The sequence below is a fragment of the Scophthalmus maximus genome, chromosome 14 (genome assembly GCF_022379125.1).
Source record: "Scophthalmus maximus strain ysfricsl-2021 chromosome 14, ASM2237912v1, whole genome shotgun sequence".
NCBI lineage: Eukaryota > Metazoa > Chordata > Actinopteri > Pleuronectiformes > Scophthalmidae > Scophthalmus > Scophthalmus maximus.
This window is the reverse complement of record NC_061528.1, coordinates 17499178-17518866: the sequence shown is the minus strand read 5'-3', so window position 1 is coordinate 17518866 and position 19689 is coordinate 17499178. Positions and strand designations below refer to the sequence as shown.

The 19689-nt window shown below is 39.7% G+C and overlaps 1 protein-coding gene across 6 annotated transcripts in view; it reads left to right on the top strand.

Moving 5' to 3' along the window:
* hdac4 (histone deacetylase 4) overlaps positions 1-19689 on the top strand; it is a 122263-nt gene that overhangs the window by 21360 nt on the left and 81214 nt on the right. The window contains exon 3 of one of the 6 annotated variants that reach the window (XM_047337067.1): positions 18164-18239. The exons of the other annotated variants lie outside the window; for them this stretch is intronic. The gene's annotated coding sequence lies outside the window, so the exon portion shown is untranslated. The remainder of the gene's footprint in view (positions 1-18163; positions 18240-19689) is intronic. 6 annotated transcript variants of the gene reach the window in all.

Sequence of the window (19689 nt, the reverse complement as noted above, 5' to 3'; positions counted from 1 at the left end):
CTTTTTTTTTGCAGTGATTAATTTACGGTAAAAATTTCAGTGCAGGTGAAATTTGATATCCTGACATTTGTTTTAATGTCCTCTGAATCACTGTGTTACAAAGACGGACAATGAATAGATTTTATTCTGAGCTCAGGATGAAGGAACAATGTGTAATATATGAATGTAAGGTCAGAGGGCACAGTGTCTGTCCTCAACCTGACGACTGAGCCTACCAGGATTTTAATATTCTTCTCCTGACAATAACTTCTTTAGGTTTCGCATAAAGAAAGAAGACAGAGAGAAGTTTAGGGTTTGTTGAACAATTTCTTACAAACTCAGGTTTTCAGTTACTCTACTTACTGAAATACACCCCAGCTTAAATTTTTTCTGTTCTGATTAATGTCGCTGAAGGTTAAGTGAAATATGACCGACAGTCCCGCTCATCCAAAAAGAGTGAGAAGCGAGAGAGAGATGAAGAGAGAACTGAAACTTATTATTTTACTGCGACTTATGTAACACAATTATGTTGTTTAAAAAAAGTCGAGTCTGTGAAACTACAAATGCAGACTCGAGTCCTTGAACTGCGAGAGCTCGTCTCGTGTGGTTCGATCAGATGCCAGTTGATCTGGTCTAGTCCACAAATGAGGTTCTTCTTCATCATCCTGTTGACATGACACATGAGTACTCTTTGTTCTTCTTCATCACCACTGTCAGCAACTATGTCATTAATGCTGTTCACTGATATTATACACTATATCTAAGAAACCTGCCATGTAAGTTTTATTTTCTTATAATAGCAGAGATGTTCAATTAAAACACTGTATGACTGCTTGAAATATCTTATTGTAGGCCTATTTTATTCTCAGTGTCTTCGGTATTATTCAAACATCCCCCCCCCCCACAAAAAAAGTATTGAAAAGCTTTAATAAAGGCATTAGATTGGACTGACTAGATGACCAAGATATTGAAAAGTGCTTTTAATGTGTAATGCCTTTGTGAATCCAATCGGTTCAGTTGAATAACTTAAAATGATCCCCAACAGGTCGATTTAAATAGATCTCTGGTGTTTGTGTAAGGGTGTGTGTGAAGGAAGAATTTTGGCAGCCTCATTACCGATCAAAGCTCATGTGTTTTTCTCAGCACTGGCTGAGCTGTGTCCAATATTATTACTCAGCCACAGTGCTTTGTCTTGGGTAGGCAGTGTACTTCCTGCTTTATCTCCATTTTATGAGTTTTGAGCTCTTGACAGATAAGTGCTCTTTGTGATGCCCCTAAAACTAACTGGGCTTTGAGTCAACTTCGGGTACTTCATTTCAAAGTAGCATCCTGAAGTGCTGCCACTGAGTTTTGCGGAAATGAAGGTGGTCATTTGTCACATTACGTGGCATTGTCTTGTTCAAGGTTATCTATTTATCTAATGGAGACCTCCTCTCCATTCTTCATTCCTTTTTACACAGCAGACAGCAGTTGGGGTGCTGTGCCGTGAGTGGGTACAACTTTTGAGTGGGTCTCTTTGTGCCTTGTTTATTCAGAAGATCATATCAGAACCACCTGACCCCAACTGTATCCATTTGTTGCTGTCAACAAGCAAACCAATTCCTTTACTGAAGCAGAAAAAAACTCTTCTTTGCCCACCTTGAAATCGTGGATTTTTTTTACTTTAATAGGCCCCAAGTGCTTTCTGGCTCTAGTTTGCCTGAGGCAGATGAAGATGATGATTTCAAACCAGCAGTTCTCTGGATTCATAACTCTGATTCCGCTGGGAAAACCAGGGTTGCTTTGGTGAACATGTACAGATCAACCACAGCAATAAAACCAGTAACTGGTTTTAATGATGAGTGTATTATGTGTGTCTCTCTCAAAGCTTTCTTCTCAGCAATGCTTTCAAACTCCTACTGCACCACTGGAGCTACACAGCTGCCAATAGTCGACTCCTGTGGTTGTACTTGGCAGCCTGCGTGTGTGAAAGTGTGTAAATATGAAAGCCTTCATATGAATAAAAAAAACATGCTCAGTGAACATCCTTTAAATATATAACAGATCCAAGATCTAGGAGAAGATCCCTTCTCATGCTGTAGGAAGTCGTAGACGTTATACCACATAACATAGAAATGGTTAAGAAATGGGCAAGGAACCAACTTGTAAAAGAATGAAAAAATAATCTTTTAAGCCTTTAAATATTTTTTATTCTTTTTGGTTGCCCTTCTCCTCTTTTAGTTGAGGATTTCAGTCATGCTACTGTAGCTGTGACCTACAGTAAACAGAGCCACTGGTACTGGATTAGTGTTTTGGCTAAACATTGGTGCTATTTTGGATTTGGAGAGACATATGACCGAAAGGTTGATTTGCTAAATGTCAAGTTTATGTTTCTGGTATATTTAGCTTCGCAGAGTCAACTGCAAGATGACGTTTAAACGGGTCAATTGAAAATGAAAGCTCAAGTAGAGTGGGCATTTCCCTTTTAGCATTTTATATATTTTCTGAAGACCCAGTTATGAGATAGAAATGAAACCTCGAGCAATAGATATAACCACTCTGCTTTGTATGGCACAGTAGTTCTTTGAAATTGATGATATCAACTATCTAGTTTCTCATTTTTGGCATTTCACATTTAAAATGACAAAGGTTATTGGCTTTGATTGATTCCATACAAATTAAAGTTGACAAAATGCTTTCTGTGGTTCAGAAAGACAGAAGTAAATGCTGAGGAGAGAGAAATCAAACTAATTGTGCATGTTTTACTAATGTGGCTGTAGCCTGTCTAATATCTACTCCTATTAAACTAATAGTAGCTCAGGCAGCAATGACCAACAGCAGTCATCAGTATAATTTAGGGTTTGTCAGTCATGTATTGTTAGTTTTAAAATTGGCAAATGTTCATTTGGCTACATCCACTTTACTACGTTTTAGTTTTTGCAACGCAACACTGCTGTTACGCTTACGTCTACTGTCCACACTACTTCAGAGTGTCTGAGTGCCTAAAACGGAGATGCTTGGAAACGCTGCTCGCCCCGGTTTAATTAAAAATCTCCAGGGTAGCGTTGTAGTATGGACGGGCAAAAAACTGAGTTGTTTTGGAAAAAATTATGCAGTTGCCCCCATTCACTTCCTGATTGGTTGTTATCATTCATGTGGTGAATGCAAAACGTTGTACAAACTTACTGTCTGTAACAGTTCCACCTCTTGTTCGTAGTATTTTCTTTGAGTATGCAACTCTGCAGTAAGTGACTGCATAAACTGGGCTAAAACGCTTGCTATACAGAGATCATTTCAGTTTTAAAATGCTGTTTAAAAGGAAAATATATGGATGTAGCCTATATGACTCATCTCCATTTTCACCAATATTGGGCAACATATACTCCTGTCTTCACTATAATGGCACTTTTGAACCTCATGGCATCTATATTATCTTTAAAAATTAGCAATGTTCTACAATTCTGTTATAGTCTGCATTAATAGTACAATATTTGGTTTCTCCAGCTGGCTGGTTTGAAAATGAATCCTGTCCATTAGTAACCACAGTGGCTCTAGTATTTTAACAGGCCTGATTGTCATCATCATATCGTATCATGAACTCATAAGAATATGTCATGACACCTCCATCTATCCAGTATAGCTGTATGCCTCGGGGAAACATTACTGTATCACTGTTCCCTGCGGTTTACACGAAGAATTTTCTGTAGTGCACCCAGGATCCCTGCTGTAAAAATCTGTGGATCATCGAGTTCAGCATCACTTGTCATCAGTCAAACTGCACGAAACCGTGGTTTGTCGTCCTCCCACGTTTGTAATTTACCAGACTTCTATTTCATCCATTAGCATAACATAGCAAGCTCATTTCTTCAGCTTTCAGAAGCAGTAGCCAATTTGATGAATGAAACATCAAGGGTATGCTGTTGGCTAGATAAATGAGCTGCTGTGATCACTCTGGTTGAATAGAAAATATTTGTCAGTGTGACCTGTTAATTTGTGAGCTTATTACCAAAGTTGGGTTAAAAGGTTCATGCCGAGATGGCTTTGTTTCTATCTACGCAGCATTCTACTTTAGGTTTGCTACTGTTGGAGATGAGTTTAGTGTTGTCATGCAGTGAGGGGTTGTATACAGTGGAAAGCTGGGCATCGCTAAAGAACATTTCCAAATCTTGCAATTCTTTTCGGCAACTTAATAGTTTTGTGAATGGTTGTGAAATAAACAAGTGTTTCAACGTTTATATTGCTGCAGCCCTCTCACATCTCAGTGATGTTTAGTTAACACAAATGCTTAACTATCTCCTGTCACCCTGACTCTGATTGTGTCTTTGTGTAGGCGTCTATCAGGCTCACACGATTACACTGGAAGCTAACTCTCTAATGAGCCTCCGTGCAATCACAAGCCACACAGCGAGCATTTTCACTCGCATGGAAGTGCAAAGGAAGATGCTGACACATCATGTAATTAACGCAAACACTTGTGCTTCTGTGGGAATGTTTATTTGACGGGACAATGATGCACTCTTTGAGTGGTGTGTGCACTGAACAATCTGAGAGTTTGTGGCAAGCACACTGGGTGCAGAAGGTGACACTTGGACACTGAGGGTTGCTGCGGCCTTGGATGGGGGATATACACTCACTGGCCACTTTATTAGGTACACCTTGCTAGTAAAAGGTTTGACCCCCTTTTGCCTTTAGAACTGCCTTAATTCTTCGTTGCATACTTTCAACAAGGTGTTGGAAACATTCCTCTGAGATTTTGGTCCATAATGACATGATAGCATCACTCAGTTGCTGCAGATTTGTCGGCTGCACATCTATGATACGAATCTCCCGTTCCACCACATCCCAAAGGTGCTCTATTGGATTGAGATCTGGTGACTGTGGAGGCCATTGGAGTACGGTGAACTCATTGTCATGTTCAAGAAACCAGTTTGAGATGATATGAGCTTGTGACATGGAGCATTATCCTGCTGGGAGTAGCCGGCAGAAGATGTCAGAAGATGGGCACACTATGGTCATAAAGGGATAGACATGGTCAGCAACAATACTCAGGTAGGCTGTGGCATTTAAACGATGCTCAATTTGTACTAAGGGGCCCAAAGTGTGCCAAGAAAATATCCCCCACACCATTACACCACCACCACCAGCCTGAGCCGTTGATACAAGGCAGGATGGATCCATGCTTTCATGTTGTTTACGCCAAGTTCTGACCCTGCCATCCGAATGTCGCAGCTGAAATCGAGACTCGTCAGACCAGGCAACGTTTTTCTATCATCTCGAACCAGTCTGCCCATTCTCCTCTGACCTCTCACATCAACAAGGCATTTTCGTCCACACAACTGCCACTCACTGGATATTTTCTCTTTTTCGGACAATTCTCTGTAAACCTTGGAGATGGTTGTGCGTGAAAATCCCAGTAGATCAACAGTTTCTGAAAACTCAGACCAGCCCGTCTGGCACCAACAACCATACCACGTTCAAAGTCACTTAAATCCCCTTTCATTCCCCATTCTGATGCTCGGTTTGAACTTCAGCAAGTTGTCTTGACCACCTCTACATGCCTAGATGCATTGAATTGCAGCCATGTGATTGGCTGGTTAGCTATTTGTGTTAACAAGCAATTGAACAGGTGTACCAGGTGTGTCCTTTTAAAGTGGCCGGTGAGTGTATTTTCTCATGAAGGGGTAGCGAAGTGAAATTTGATGTAGGTTTTAAGATAAATGTATTTCTCACATCGCATGCAATGATACTTTTTACTTGTTTAAGACTATTTTATCCCATCGCCATATTTTCTGTTTTGTTTTTTTTAAACTCCACTTAAATAAATAGAAAAATGCCATAAAATTGCTTTTCAAAATTTCCTGGTCTTCTCCATTAGCTGTTAATATCATAACCAAAATGTCTGCCTCTGTGAAGAAATTTGCAGTAGTTCGATCATAATAGTGCACGACAAGTTTTCATCATATTTTTTTTCAAGTCTGGCTTAAGTCACTATTGGTAATATAATTTCCTTTCAAGGTTAAAATTTTCTTCTCTTTGCATCTAATTTCATAAGTTTTCTCAATTTTCTGAACTTTATCATTGTCATACCTAAATATGAAAGGATGCTTGTTCTTGTTTGCTGTCCTTCTTGATCTTATAGACTATGTGAACCTCATTCAATTTTTTAGCAGGGCTACACATTCCAAAGGTCATACCTTAGACTTGCTGGTGTCATGTGGTTTCCTCCCCGAGTTTCTTAATTAGGCAGATATGACTTAACGTGATCATTAACCTATTATTTTTAAAATTCCACTCTAGCTCCCTACTATTAGTCCCTATCTTAAAACACTCTCTAGCATCCTTAACACCAGTTCTTTTTTTTTTAATATATATATATATATATATTTTTTTTTTACAATTTTAACATAATAGAAATATACATGAATTAAAAACAATCACGATTCTTCTTAACACAGATGCAGATGCTCATTCATTCAAATGATTAGTGGTTATTTCTGGAGAAAATACAAGGAATTCAAACAAAATGGAAGGTCAAACATGGGGAAAACACGTACTATACTTAAAAATCTAATGTAAATGAATCAGAATGTAGTTAAGAATGCAATATTGGCTTACTTTTTTGAGATTATTATATGTAATAACCCCAAAACCCAAGTTTCTTTTAGACTCAAGAGCCGCCATCAATTCTGTTCATCATAGTTTTCTTTTACAGTACTTATAGACTTAGGGTTGATATTGAGGGCACTGCTCTTGGCTTACAAGATCCTTAGCTCTGTCTGGTAACTCTCCTCAATGGCTCAGCTGAGATGTGGAGTCCCTCAAGGCTCTGGTCTTGCCCCCCTTCTGTTTTCCATATACATGCTCCCTTTTGGCCTTATTCAAGGTCATGCTATTTTTTGTTTTTGTTTTTTAGAAACTTTTCATCCCAACGGCATTCCCTTTTACGTGTTGTTAAAACTCAAAGATACCAGCAGCCTAACATATCTCACAACCTCTTTCTCTTATATGAAATCCTGGATTTCCCTCAAGTTTTCTTTAATTCAACGATGATTAGTTAGAGGTCACCCTGTTTGGTCCCCCTTATTCCACCAGCGCCCTTGCAAATCTTCTTGGTCTGTTGAATAATGTTCAGCAGACATCTAGAAATAATAATATTTGACTCTAACCTCCGTTTTTATGACCAAGTCAAGAATTTAGTTTAATCTAGTTTCTTCCAGCTCAAAATAATTTCTAAAGTTGAGTAATTTTTATCAACTGCTGATTCAGGACAAAAAGGCATGACCATATCATCCCTGTATTTGCCTCCCTAAATAAGCTGCCTGTTTGATTGATTTAAAAAATGTATTGCTCACATTCAAGGACTTAAATGACCTTGTTCCTAAATATCTTTCAGAGATATTTACCTAGTGTGCACCCTCTCGACCACTGAGATCCGCAGATGGAGCCCTGCTGGTTACTCTCAGGGTACAGTTTGTGACAAGGGGGGCCAGGCTCTGGCAGTTTGAGCCTTGACACTATGAAATCTCTGCCCAATGAACTAAGGCAGGCAAAGTCTCAAGCTCATTTTAAATGCCTCCCAAATACGTTTGTTTTTGATGAAAGCCTTCTAAAATGGTTGGTTATCAGCTTTGACTACTGCAATGTAATTGATCCTATCTAGTTTATTTTACTTTTCTGTGCTAATTTTGTAAAGCAGTAACAGTAAACACAAGCGCTATATAAATTTAGTCTATTACCATTTTTATTTCAGTTGACAACTCTCTTCAATTTTACAGTCTGCATTTCAACCCTGTGTAGCTTATTAATAATAACAATAATACCCCCCTGCTTTTTTTTAGTCTAGTTTACTGAGAAATCAGTACTAATAAAGAAATCTGAAGTTTCATGGGTGAACATGTTGCAGGGTGGGTTAAGGATGTCCAAGGCCAGAATAGAGACCAGGGACAGATTGTTTTTGACCTATTTATAGACACAATTAATAGACACAAGTTGTACACCCCCTCCACTGTTTTCTTCTCTCACAAATTTATTCACACATTCATTTAGAGAACAGAGGGCATTTTGTTGCAAGCACGGATCTAATGGGGTCCCCTTCTCCCTTTGTCTACACCAGACGCAGAGTAGTCTCATGCCAAAACACAAGTAAACAAAACCACACCACGGTGCAAACTCATCAGTAAGCTACCATCACAAATGAAAAAGTAAATCTTTCTATCACATAAAGAGTTTAATTTCATTATAGCTTTTTTTTTTTAAATTGGTTCTAATTTAGCTCAAATTATAACTACTTGAACTCCAAGGAATATTTTACTTTTACCACTATGGATAACAATAAGGGACTCTAATTTCATACTTTACACTAATGCTTTAAGCCCCCTGAGCACAGTGTCATCATCTGTCTGTCCAGTGATGTGATGACCTGGGTATTACATTGATGGAGGATAAAGGCAGGCTGTTGCATTATCCAATGAAGTAAAGGCCATGTAATAATGTTGACAGTGATCTTAAAGCAGTCCTGGATTACAGTACCTATATTATGTAATCACTCTGACCTCAGTGGCCCATGTAATGTAAGGTCATGTGACGTTAATACACAGGATAGTTGCTATTTTTGTTGGTGCATATTTAATCTGTGGAATTACCGCCAGCAGGACAGAGTCAAGTAAACAGAAGACAGATTGGTACAAATTTTGTTAAGATATTTCATGGTTCTTAGAGAACGTATCCTTATGACTTTGGTGACCCAAACCCTGGCTTTTTATGTTTCACCATCAGCAGTTAGGTGAAGCAGTTAGGTGAAATACCTTCAAAAAAATGGATGGATTGCAATTTAATTTGGTACAAACGTTCATATGCTCAGCAGGATGATCATTAATACCTTTGTGATCGCCTGATTTTGGCTCTCAGAGCACTCTGATCAGGTCAAGGTATCTCTTTGTGCAGTACTTTGGGGTATGAATTAATACCTCCAATACTGAGTACATCTACATCAGTATCAACTGCAGTAGGAGCATTTGAAAGTAATTGGTTGGTGTTAGCGTGCTAATATTTTAAGCTGAGATGGTGACCACAGTAAACTAAAGTACCACAGACATTAAAAACACATTTGCTTACTGAAACTTGAAAGACATTTAATCAAAACCATTGTGGCTAATGAGGATCCTTTTCCATTAGCAGGTAAGTGGTAATTTGCTGCACAAATACACGCATTGCTCTGAATGCTTCGAAGGACCTCCAGAGTTAGATGGGGGCATTTTGGTTTAGCATTACATGGCTGACTTAGTTTGCAATGTCTTACGTAGATGACTGTGAGTGATTTGTCAAATCAATTTCAGTGTTGCGTCCATTTAACATATATTTAGATAATCCTAGCTGGTCTGCGGTATGTATGGGTCTTTGAAAGTAGGTTGACTCATTAATGCATTTGGTGTGGTTGTTTGTGTAATGCACTTAACTTACTTGAATCGGCAACGTTTTAGTTCCCTAGATGGCATGAGCAACCAATCTGCTAATATCCTGGCCAGAGAAAGAGACGAGCTTCTATCTTCACTAGCACAGGTCAAACTGGCCCCCGTCATTGAAGGCCCTTTTGTAATCACGACCACAATAAACAAGTGAGCCATTCTCAGCCCAGCTCCAGTGTGCTTATGCTGCATGAAAACAAGCGTGACTATTTTAATTGTAATTAGAGGGAGAAAATTGGTGTAGGGTCTGAGCCAATCATAGGCAGTGAATGACTGTGCGCTTGTGTGTCTGTTAGCGTATGAGGATATACTCCTTGTATTGCTTTCCAGGGCAAGCACAGTCACAGGCCCTTTGATTATTTCTCCTTTTATGTGAATAGTGTAGCTGTCATGACTCACACTTCACGAAATGGTACTTTAAAATCTAGCAGTAAAAGGCTGTAATTGCAGCGTGTTCAGTCGTACTGTTAATATATTAGTTAGACTGTGAATGTTCCAGAGGGGTTTATTCTACCTTTATTCAGTCCCTGCTTCATTAGTATGACTCAGATCCTGACATTTCATTGCCTGTGTGTCATCTTACTGTCATTGCAGCCACTTAAAATCTGCAGCAAGCCCAGCTGCTTATTAAGGCTTTCGGCAGTGTTCGCACCAATGTTTCAAAAGGCCCATGTGTGAACACTGTATGAAACACTGGACACAGGCAATTACACTGCTTTTCTGGAAGACGTATACTGCTTTTCTTTACTCCACAAGTGCTCCCCAGAAGCAGGCTTTATAACTGGTATAATGATACCACCTGGATAGAGGTACGTAGCAGTTGGTAAGATCAGGATTTATAGACCTGGCATAAATTTTTGTATTGTACTAAAATGGATTCCAAAATTTTATAGCACATGTAGGGCACAGCAAGCAGCAATAAAACTTTCTGCTTTTCACCCAGTGTTGAAACTGTAAACACGGTTAGAGATTGAAAAATGAGAAGAATAAGGGCCCTATTTTAACAATCTGAATATTAAGGGTGTGTCTAAATGCACTTTTGCTAGTTTAATGGTTGAAAAAAGAGTTGTACTTATCTCTTCATTAATCATGGATGTGTTTTGGGTGTAGAAGGCCATAAACCCCTCTCCCAGGGTGCTATCTCCCATTCTCTTTAAAGCCAGGTGTACAGTGGTTGATTGCTGTTCTAAGGGTGTATTTTCCACATAGTAAGAGAGAACACCGTGTAGAGAAAACAAATCTACTCATGGGCAAAGTGGAAGCATGCGAACAGACCATCTGTGTGTGTAACAGAGAGGACGCGCATTGTGCACCTGCCTATGTAGGTGCATATTACTATCCTGATAATAAACCCGTAAACAGTTAAAGTATGTACTACTGACTCAAGACCAGGTTGTTTTTTTCAATCTTTTCACTGCCTCAAGAAAGCAATGTGCCAACAATGCATTTGACCACCTAATTTAACGACTAACATGCCCATGGCAGTTCAGATCAGTGCAAGTACATTTGTTATTTAAAATACTGTGGGCATATTTGAACGGGCTTTCAACAGTTCATGTATACCTGTGTGTGTGTGCGCCTTTTCTTTGTCTGTGTGTGTTTGTTCAGATGAGGTTTGTGGGAGAAAGTGGAAGACGGGCAAACTTTCACGAAATGACACAAATAAGCACAAATGTTTGCTTGCGATCAAACTCGTGCGAGCGCAGCAATGCGAAAATTCGCATCGCGTTCGCTGTGATCACACCATGAGAGTCTCCCACCATGCTTGTGACTCTGTGACACTATTCCTAGTTGCACGGGTGCTCTATGCTAAACCATCATGCAAATATGCTCACAGTACAGCTGAGGCTGATGGGAGGGTCTTAAATTTTACAGATATTTGGTCATAATCCAAATTAATTTACAACTTTTAAGTTTCACCTGCTGGTGGCACTAGATGAAACGTTATTAGACCACCAATGGTTTTACGAGTGATCCTTGGGACATGAATGTCCGTGCTAGATTTTCTGGATATCCATGCAGTAGTTGTCAATGTCAACCTCATGGCAGCATTTGAAGTCAGAAGATCACCCAAGTAATTAATTCTAAACTTTCAGGAAAATCCATCCAATATTTGGAATTGATATTTCATGACATTGCCATCCCGACCATGATGCTGTTAGGACTGTGGGCTGTGTTCCACTGCTTGAATTAAAAATCAATGAAATGAGAAAACATTTGTAAAACCATCTTATCATATGGTCAATTAGTAATATTACTGGATACAATGTGATGCTTAAATTGTTACCAACCAGTATTTGAAACACAACACTGAAATACCTGTCAAAATAAATTGTTTTTCTAAAGGATGACATGTTCTCCCCTTTACCACAGATAAAGCCTGAGCCTACTCAACCCCACCCCCTCTTCCACGTCCCTACATTTCCTTCAGCCAAACGATTTATGTCTAATTACCGGTTATAAGCTCTGCACTTCCTCTGAAAGGCTCCATATTAGAAACCAAATCTCTAATTAACCCATCTTCTCACATGAAAGTAATGGTTGTGCAGTGCCTCGTCAGAGGCCTCTGTTGACAGTCTGTCATCTCAGCCCAGCCCTCCCATGAACCACCTCTCCGAATATCAGCAGTTTGAGGAAAAATGAGCTGGATAATGGACGAGTGTAGAGCAGTGAAGAGATTGACCTTGAAGGTTGGTCTAGTTAAGTTGTCTAAGCAGAGAAAAAAAAGGATTAAATTTGTTATTTGAATGTCCCGTCATATGCTACTGACTCCCCTCAAGTCTATTCAGAATCCAGGATTTAATTTACATGCTCAGAACTAATAGATTTTTTCAAGGTTTATGAAAAACACAATGCAATATTATTAATCTGTCATTTCATCAGTAATCTGTGAAGTAGAGTCACTGACCAGTTGTTTAGACTTTCCATTTCATACATACATTAAACCTTTTGTCATATGATACTGGCCAGTTGGAACTACACACAAATGTGTTTACATCGTAAATACATAATAATACACAAATATACATTGTAAATCTTTAATCGAGTTTTTAAAAAGTGAAAATATTTTCATCAATATTTATAGTGTCTACGGTCAAATTAAAGCTGGGATTGAAAACTACATTTAAATTTAATTAACAATATATTACATTAAGTGCTCAAATGTTCGTCTTTTGTTTCCATACCAAAATAACATTAATCAAAAATAATAAAACCACCCAACTGTGTGCATTTACAGACAGTATTCCTTTTGGTTGTTTGTCCATATGTGACAAAAAAAACAACTCTTTCCATTCTCTCTCTTCTCTTTGAATATTTTAGCTTCCTTCTGTTTTCTTTCAATCTACAAAAGCCACGAGAGAAAAGTTTGTAATGGGATGACTATGTTAATTACAGTTCTTTTATGAAGTCGAGTCAAGTTTTTTTTTTAACTATTCGTGTGAAACTTGGCTGTGCTTTAGTTCGTTCCCTCCGCTGACTGATTTCGGGGAGTTTCAGGAGAGGATTAGTGCTGCTGAAGGAGCTTGTTGACATCAGATGGCATGGGAACTATGAATCCACACACAAGGCTCAACGAAGGAGCTCAGGCAAACCTGCACCGGGCACGTAGGGAGGGGGAAAAACAAATAAACTAAGCCCAGAGCAAGTATCCCCACAGTTGGCATCTTTCCACAGACATTTGGTAGCGAGGATGGATGCAGGAACATTCTGGTTATCAGTGAAGGATTCTTTGGGGTTTTCTCTCAGTCTTTCATTATGATCAAAATTCATACAGCATGTGCATCATTTTCAATGGATTTGTCAAAAGTTATTGAGCCATTTTCAGTTGAATTATTGACAACATTAAGGATGCATATCAGATAAAATACTGCAATTATATCTGAATTAGAGAGTAAGTATTTAATCCAATTGTGGTCAGTGCGATTCCTTCCAGATGCTGCATGATAATAGTACTCTGTACAACAGTGGATAATTAACAAATTTTCCACTTGGGTAGAGTAGTACTGGATGCTTGTGCAAACAGGACACTAGATAAAAAGAAATGCAGTATGAATCACAGAGCTCGGTATGATAGATAATAATCGTAATGACAGCCCAATCCACTCAGCATCAGATTGCTTGGTAATCCCACAGTAAAACCTGAGAGAGTCAGTATTATCACAGATAATCCCCTGGTCTGGTCGATGTGACGTGCTGGTGAACGAAGGTCTAAACTGCACACACACACGCACACGCACATGACTCTGTTTATTAATTGATTGCCTTACAGCTATTGTCTCAGTTTCAGAAGCCACACAGATGACAGTATAAAGCAGATGGCTGCTGAATATAATGTCACTTGTATTTAATAACATCAGGTCAGTACAAACTTTTCACAGTGGAAAAATACAAGTTGAGAACATGAATGACTTTATTAGGAACAAGTTCTAGAAAAGTTTTTATTTCTAATTAAAGTCTTTTTTGGCCATTCTTACACCCACTTCTTCCTGGCACATTTGACCAATCACCCCAAGTATATAGAAAATTTAATTTCCAAGAAACCTGGTTCAAATAGTCTTTGCAAATGGTCATATTCATGCATTATTTAATTTGTTGCCTTATCCGTTAGATCACTCTATTCCAACCCAGAATTTGCCAAGATGTCATTTAAGTGCGCTGACTTTAAAGACCTGCGCTGGAAATATTTGAATCGCTTTGACCCTCTAGGCTCCACTGATTAGGCAAACGCCGACACACACACACACACACACACACACACACACACACACACACACACACACACACACACACACACACACACACACACACACACACACACACACACAAAGCACACACACAAAGCACACACACAAAGCACACACACAAAGCACAGTGCAGAAGCACAGGAGAGTTCAAATACTTGAACTGAGGTTGCCATGCTCATCCTTGCTTTCTTTTTAAACAAGCAAAGAAACCCCACCCTTCCCTCTAAACCCCTCCTAGCACCCAAGTCCAGGAGCCGTGCCAAAAGCAGCCTAACACTAAACATTCACAGCGCTGGGGAAGAGAAAGCAAACTCTGGGAAGGTACAGGATTGACGTCAGAGGGAGCCACATGTAAGAAATTCCTTCCTAATTACTGGGAATGTACTGGCTTATTGTATTAAAAAAAGGTTCTGGTTCAGATTCGTCTTTTAAAAAGTGGCTCTTAGTTTTAAAGGCTGTGCTACCTTTCTGTGTTATATTAAGTCTTTCTGCTCTTCACTTTGGCCAACGCTATTATTTCACATCCTCTTATCTACTTATTTTTTGTCTTCTTCTCCAATTCCATCCTCCTTTTCCCCATTCAGCCCACCTTGTTTCTCCTTCTGTTCTCTTTCCCTCATTCCTCTTGCACCCACCACTTTGAGGTGGATAATTTGAAATTGTGTGTGGTTTTGTGGGAATTATTTCCTCCTGGCTGAAAGGTTGGATGTGTTTGGATTGTTTCTGCTGACCCACCAGTCTTGGTGCTGCACCTGTTATTCCACCTTCTAGGAATGTATAAGCAGTGTGTCACTGCTACACAAGGCCTAGTTTTCCCAACAGTGTAAAATGGGGCTAATTCGACTTACCCTTTATTGTTGTTGCTCACTTTTCCCTAAAACATTTGTTTAACTGTCATTATTAATAACTAATCTATTTACTGTTTTCAAAATCTGTCTATAACGCTTTTATAGGTACAACGAAATGACACAGTTAGAGCATTTCCTTTATTTAGTGTAAATCATTTCCTGTTGATTGAAGATCTCTATTTTTTGGTACAAAGTAAAAGCATAGGGTAGGAATATCGGGTAGGCCTGGGTGGGCCTACATTTACAAGAAGGTGGAGATCAGGGGACACAAGAAGAGGTCACACTGAACCTGGTCAAACTGGGTTAGTGAACTTGGGTAAAGGCCAACTAGTCCACAAACCCCCTAGATATACAGAGTTTTTTTTATTGTGCTACAAAGAATATAAAGAACATTCCCAAAGCAACTCTTGTCTGATGGAAATGTTTTCCTGTTTTGACTGGCTGTCAATGGTTTGATAAGCTACTGCACATGAGCTACCTATACTTAGCATTTGCAGTTTTACACTACTGTGGCGCAGGATGCCTACTGTATTGCATTATGTACAGTATGTTTTTTTCCTCACTTAATAATGAAAAACATGTCATACTCTCATGTATTTTGTATATGATTTTAATATTACAGACAGAGGGCTTGCCTCTTCCAGGCATGCATCTTAGTATAGATATGCATATCAAAAAGATCTTAAGCCTCGCCTTCCATAAAACCCCATTTCTTGAAAGATTGTGACAAAGCCACACAAATATAAAAGTGAAACGGTGCGTCTGTTCAATCCTTTTTTTCAAAGGTCCTCCTTAGAGATGTGTTGTGCGGTGTTAGTGGAAAGGGGAAGGGGAGACTGGCTGAGATTTGCGTAGAGCGAGTTGATTTAGGAGAGAGGAGTGTGATGATGAGGTGTGAGGGGGTTTCACACACACATTTGTGATTTGTACTGGCAATGGAGATAGAACGGAGCCAGGGGATTTGCGGAGGCTCCCATATCGACTGGAGGAATGCCTTTGAAGCCTTTTCTTCCTCCCCTCTGGATGCGTTTTATTAGTGAGGGACAACCGCTGATTGGACACATTCTGGCGGATGGAGAGACAGATGTTGGGGGAACAGAGTAGGCAGACGAGGAAAAGGAGGCAAAAGGCTGCTGAACTTCAACGATGTAGGCAGCTCCCATTTTTTCCTGCATCCATGCACCCTGCTCCAGCTACAATCAGCAGTGAATTTGAGATAAAAAAAAACACGGGATGCAAGGCAAATTTTTAGTGACAGTGGACGGGATTGATAGATTTTTCTTGAAAATGCGACTTTCAAGAAGCAATAATTAGATTTCTTTCCAGCCTGAGTTCCCTCTTTGACAACTATGAGCTGCAGCCTCAGGGCGCCTGGTCTTTCCACGTCACTGGTCACAACACACACACACACACACACACACACACACACACACGCTATTCTTGGAAGACGTGAAGTGTGCCACCCTAATCCCAACCCGACCCGTGACCGTACACCCCTGTCAACAGCACCTGAGGCTGTGGGGCACTGGTACAACTCACTCTCATCTAGGACTCTTGATTTCTGTATTCATGTCATGGCTGTCTTCCCCTCGTGTCTCTGTTTGCTTTACTGCACCTTCACATTTCAGTCCCTGTCAAATTCGTTTTCCCATCTCTGCTTTTCCTCTTGATTTCTGTCAAATCACAGACAAGCAGCCATTATTGGGAGTGTTAACATTTCCTTACGGGGGGAATATTGATTTGTAAAACATGAACGTTTTTTTGTTCGAACCCTGTCCTATGTTTATACACAACTAGACTGAAATGGCAAATGTGTTTTGTATTAAATTTTCTAGTAATACAATGTGTTTGGCAAGTTGCGGATAACGTATGTTGACCCTGTATCAGTAAAATTTTCACAGAGCGCTTATTAGTTTTCTGCCAAAAATGATTTAGATCTAACAGTTCATTATCCACTTGTCGTGACTGCAGCATTATAACAGTTGTTTCTATGCTTATTTAGGAACTCACTGTACCTGGTTATGGTTAGGGGACGATTATGGTCTGGTGTAAGACAGACGAGTTGCTTTTTTGGTTGGCATATGCTGCACTGGGTTCAAAAGGTTTTGATTCCGTCAGTTTATGTATGGGATACGTTGGCTGACTTATAATGACCGATGGGGAAAGTATTTCACTCGGTTCTGAGAAACCAAACTGACCCAGGGACCCGATTAGGTCAGGATTGGTCTTCTAAATTCTAGTCAGTCTTGATTGCGTTACGCTGGTTTTAAAGATGCAGGTGTCACATCAGTACGACATTATGTGGCACCCTTGCTGTGTACATAAATCTTGATTGGTATCATCAATGTAACAGGGAGTGTCATTTCCAACTGGAGGTCTGGTAAACCCAATTATGCAAAACACATAATACCAAACTTCAGGGGGACCAAAATACTGAAATAGGCTTCTTGGGGGTTAATGGAGATCAGAGCAGAGCCAAAAGAAGAGTGAAAATTGAATATTGAATATTTGTCAGGTGGCCATAAACATTACCTCCAATTTGTTATGTTTCTCCGTGATCCTCCTAACCGTAACTTAATGGGCAATAATATGTTAGGTTTGTGTGTTTGTTAGCCTGTTTTGGGGGTGTTTCCTGCCTCTTAGTGGCCATATATTGATAAGTGCAGCTTAAAATAAAAATTAATACAAGCCTCTGGACTAAACCTGATTACCACACGGCCTCAAATAATCTTGAACATAGATAGATACAGAGCTACCTCAGGACTTGACAACATACACACAAACACACTCACTCACACAAACAGTGCTACTTAATGCTGGTGGCTGTAACATACACTCAGCAGTCAACATGACTGGACATGCTGGGAATCACACCCATGTTCCAGGCATCGACAAACACACGCACGCACGCACGCACGCACGCACGCACGCACGCACGCACGCACGCACGCACGCACGCACGCACACACACACACACACACATACACATACACACAGTTTATGTGAAAACAAGACTGTCGGACACAAAAGGTATAATTAACTCCAGTCCTGTACAGCTTACAGCTGGGTGGAGTAGCTCTTCCCATGTCCAGTGAGTCTCTATTCATTTCACTCTCTCTTTTTTACATTCACACTTCTTTTCTACAAGATTGGATGAGAGGAGAAGTGAGAGGAGCTTGAGGAGGGTCACAACAGTGTCAGAGAAAACAGATGAGGATTCTACGGTAGGTCCAGACTTTAGAACAAGCTATTTAGTGCCTTAATTTAATTTCATACTATATGACCCACTCCATCACACCATTATATACCCGTAAAATAGTCTGAAATTAGTCAGACTAGTAGTCACAAGTAACCACTGCTTTGGCTTTTGCTGATTTGTCTTGACAGGAACTTAAAAGAAACGTAAAGTGTGATTTTTCTGGCGTATAATGTCTGGATTTGCATGTTTATGAACTTTTGTTTTCCTAAGATCAGTCAAATTTCCCCAATGAACAAATTCCGGGGACAGCCGCGATGCAGTAGTTCGTCGAGTATTCGTTGTTAAACAACTGATGGAAACAGATTACTCACAGGAATTCACTCCCACCTAAAGATGTTTTCCCTTTCATTGTGGAGTCGCGGCCCAGAGACTGCCTGAGGGATGATAATGTGTTTATCGTAGTCTTGCATACGTATATATTACAATATTTGTGACCTATTGCATAACCAGGAGGTGTAATCTACCATGTGATGTCCACATGTATAATGCTCTTACAAACAGAAAGGCCCTTCTCTCTACCAAGTGACCCATGTACTCCTATACAGATGTCTCTGTTCCTGTTAGTACATTTTAAGCCCTTTCAGCAGTGAAACGCACGCACACACACACACACGCACACACGCGCCTCATTCGTTTTAGGTAACACAGGGATCCTCTGTCTCCCAGTGGACTAAGTCGTGTTGCTGGCTTGATGGAAGACTACATGTCATCTCTTTCTATCTATAGCTATATTGCATGATTATAGCCCGAACGACATTTATCTTTTTGGGCCAATGCCAACCACGACATTTGGGAGTAAAACATTTTAGATAAATCGGCCAATATATGTATATTAGATTCAAAATATCTGGCAGTGATTCCTTAAGTTATCATCCATAGTTTAACCATAAACTTTATGGGTTGTAGGTCTGTCATGATGATGATAAATACACACAAACACACGTATACTACAAAAATCTAAATTCTCTTTCCTTGTTCACATCAAACCTAGTGAGTCATACACAAACACATGTACAACACACACATGTACAACACACACACACACACACACACACACTTGTAAACACCAACACAAACCGTTAAAGGTCCAGCAGTAAAAATAAAGTCAAAGCCTGTGGTTTCTCTTGTTGGTTCAAAATGCCCAGAGGAAGTTGTGAGTAGTTGGTAAACATGGCCGCAACACCAACAAGCGGTTTAAGGCAGTGGCGAGAAAGGTCTATGGGTTGAGTCCTGCAAACAGGCTCGGACAAATAATCAACAAAGAAATAAAAGTTTGCCAGATTTGCTGCATGCTCTATATTTCATTCGCGATAGAAAGCAGCAATACAACTTCTTCATGTGCAGCACGGAGTGATGTGTTTGAGAAGATCTGTTGAAACAAATCGGCTATGAGTATATCGGTTGATAGTATTATT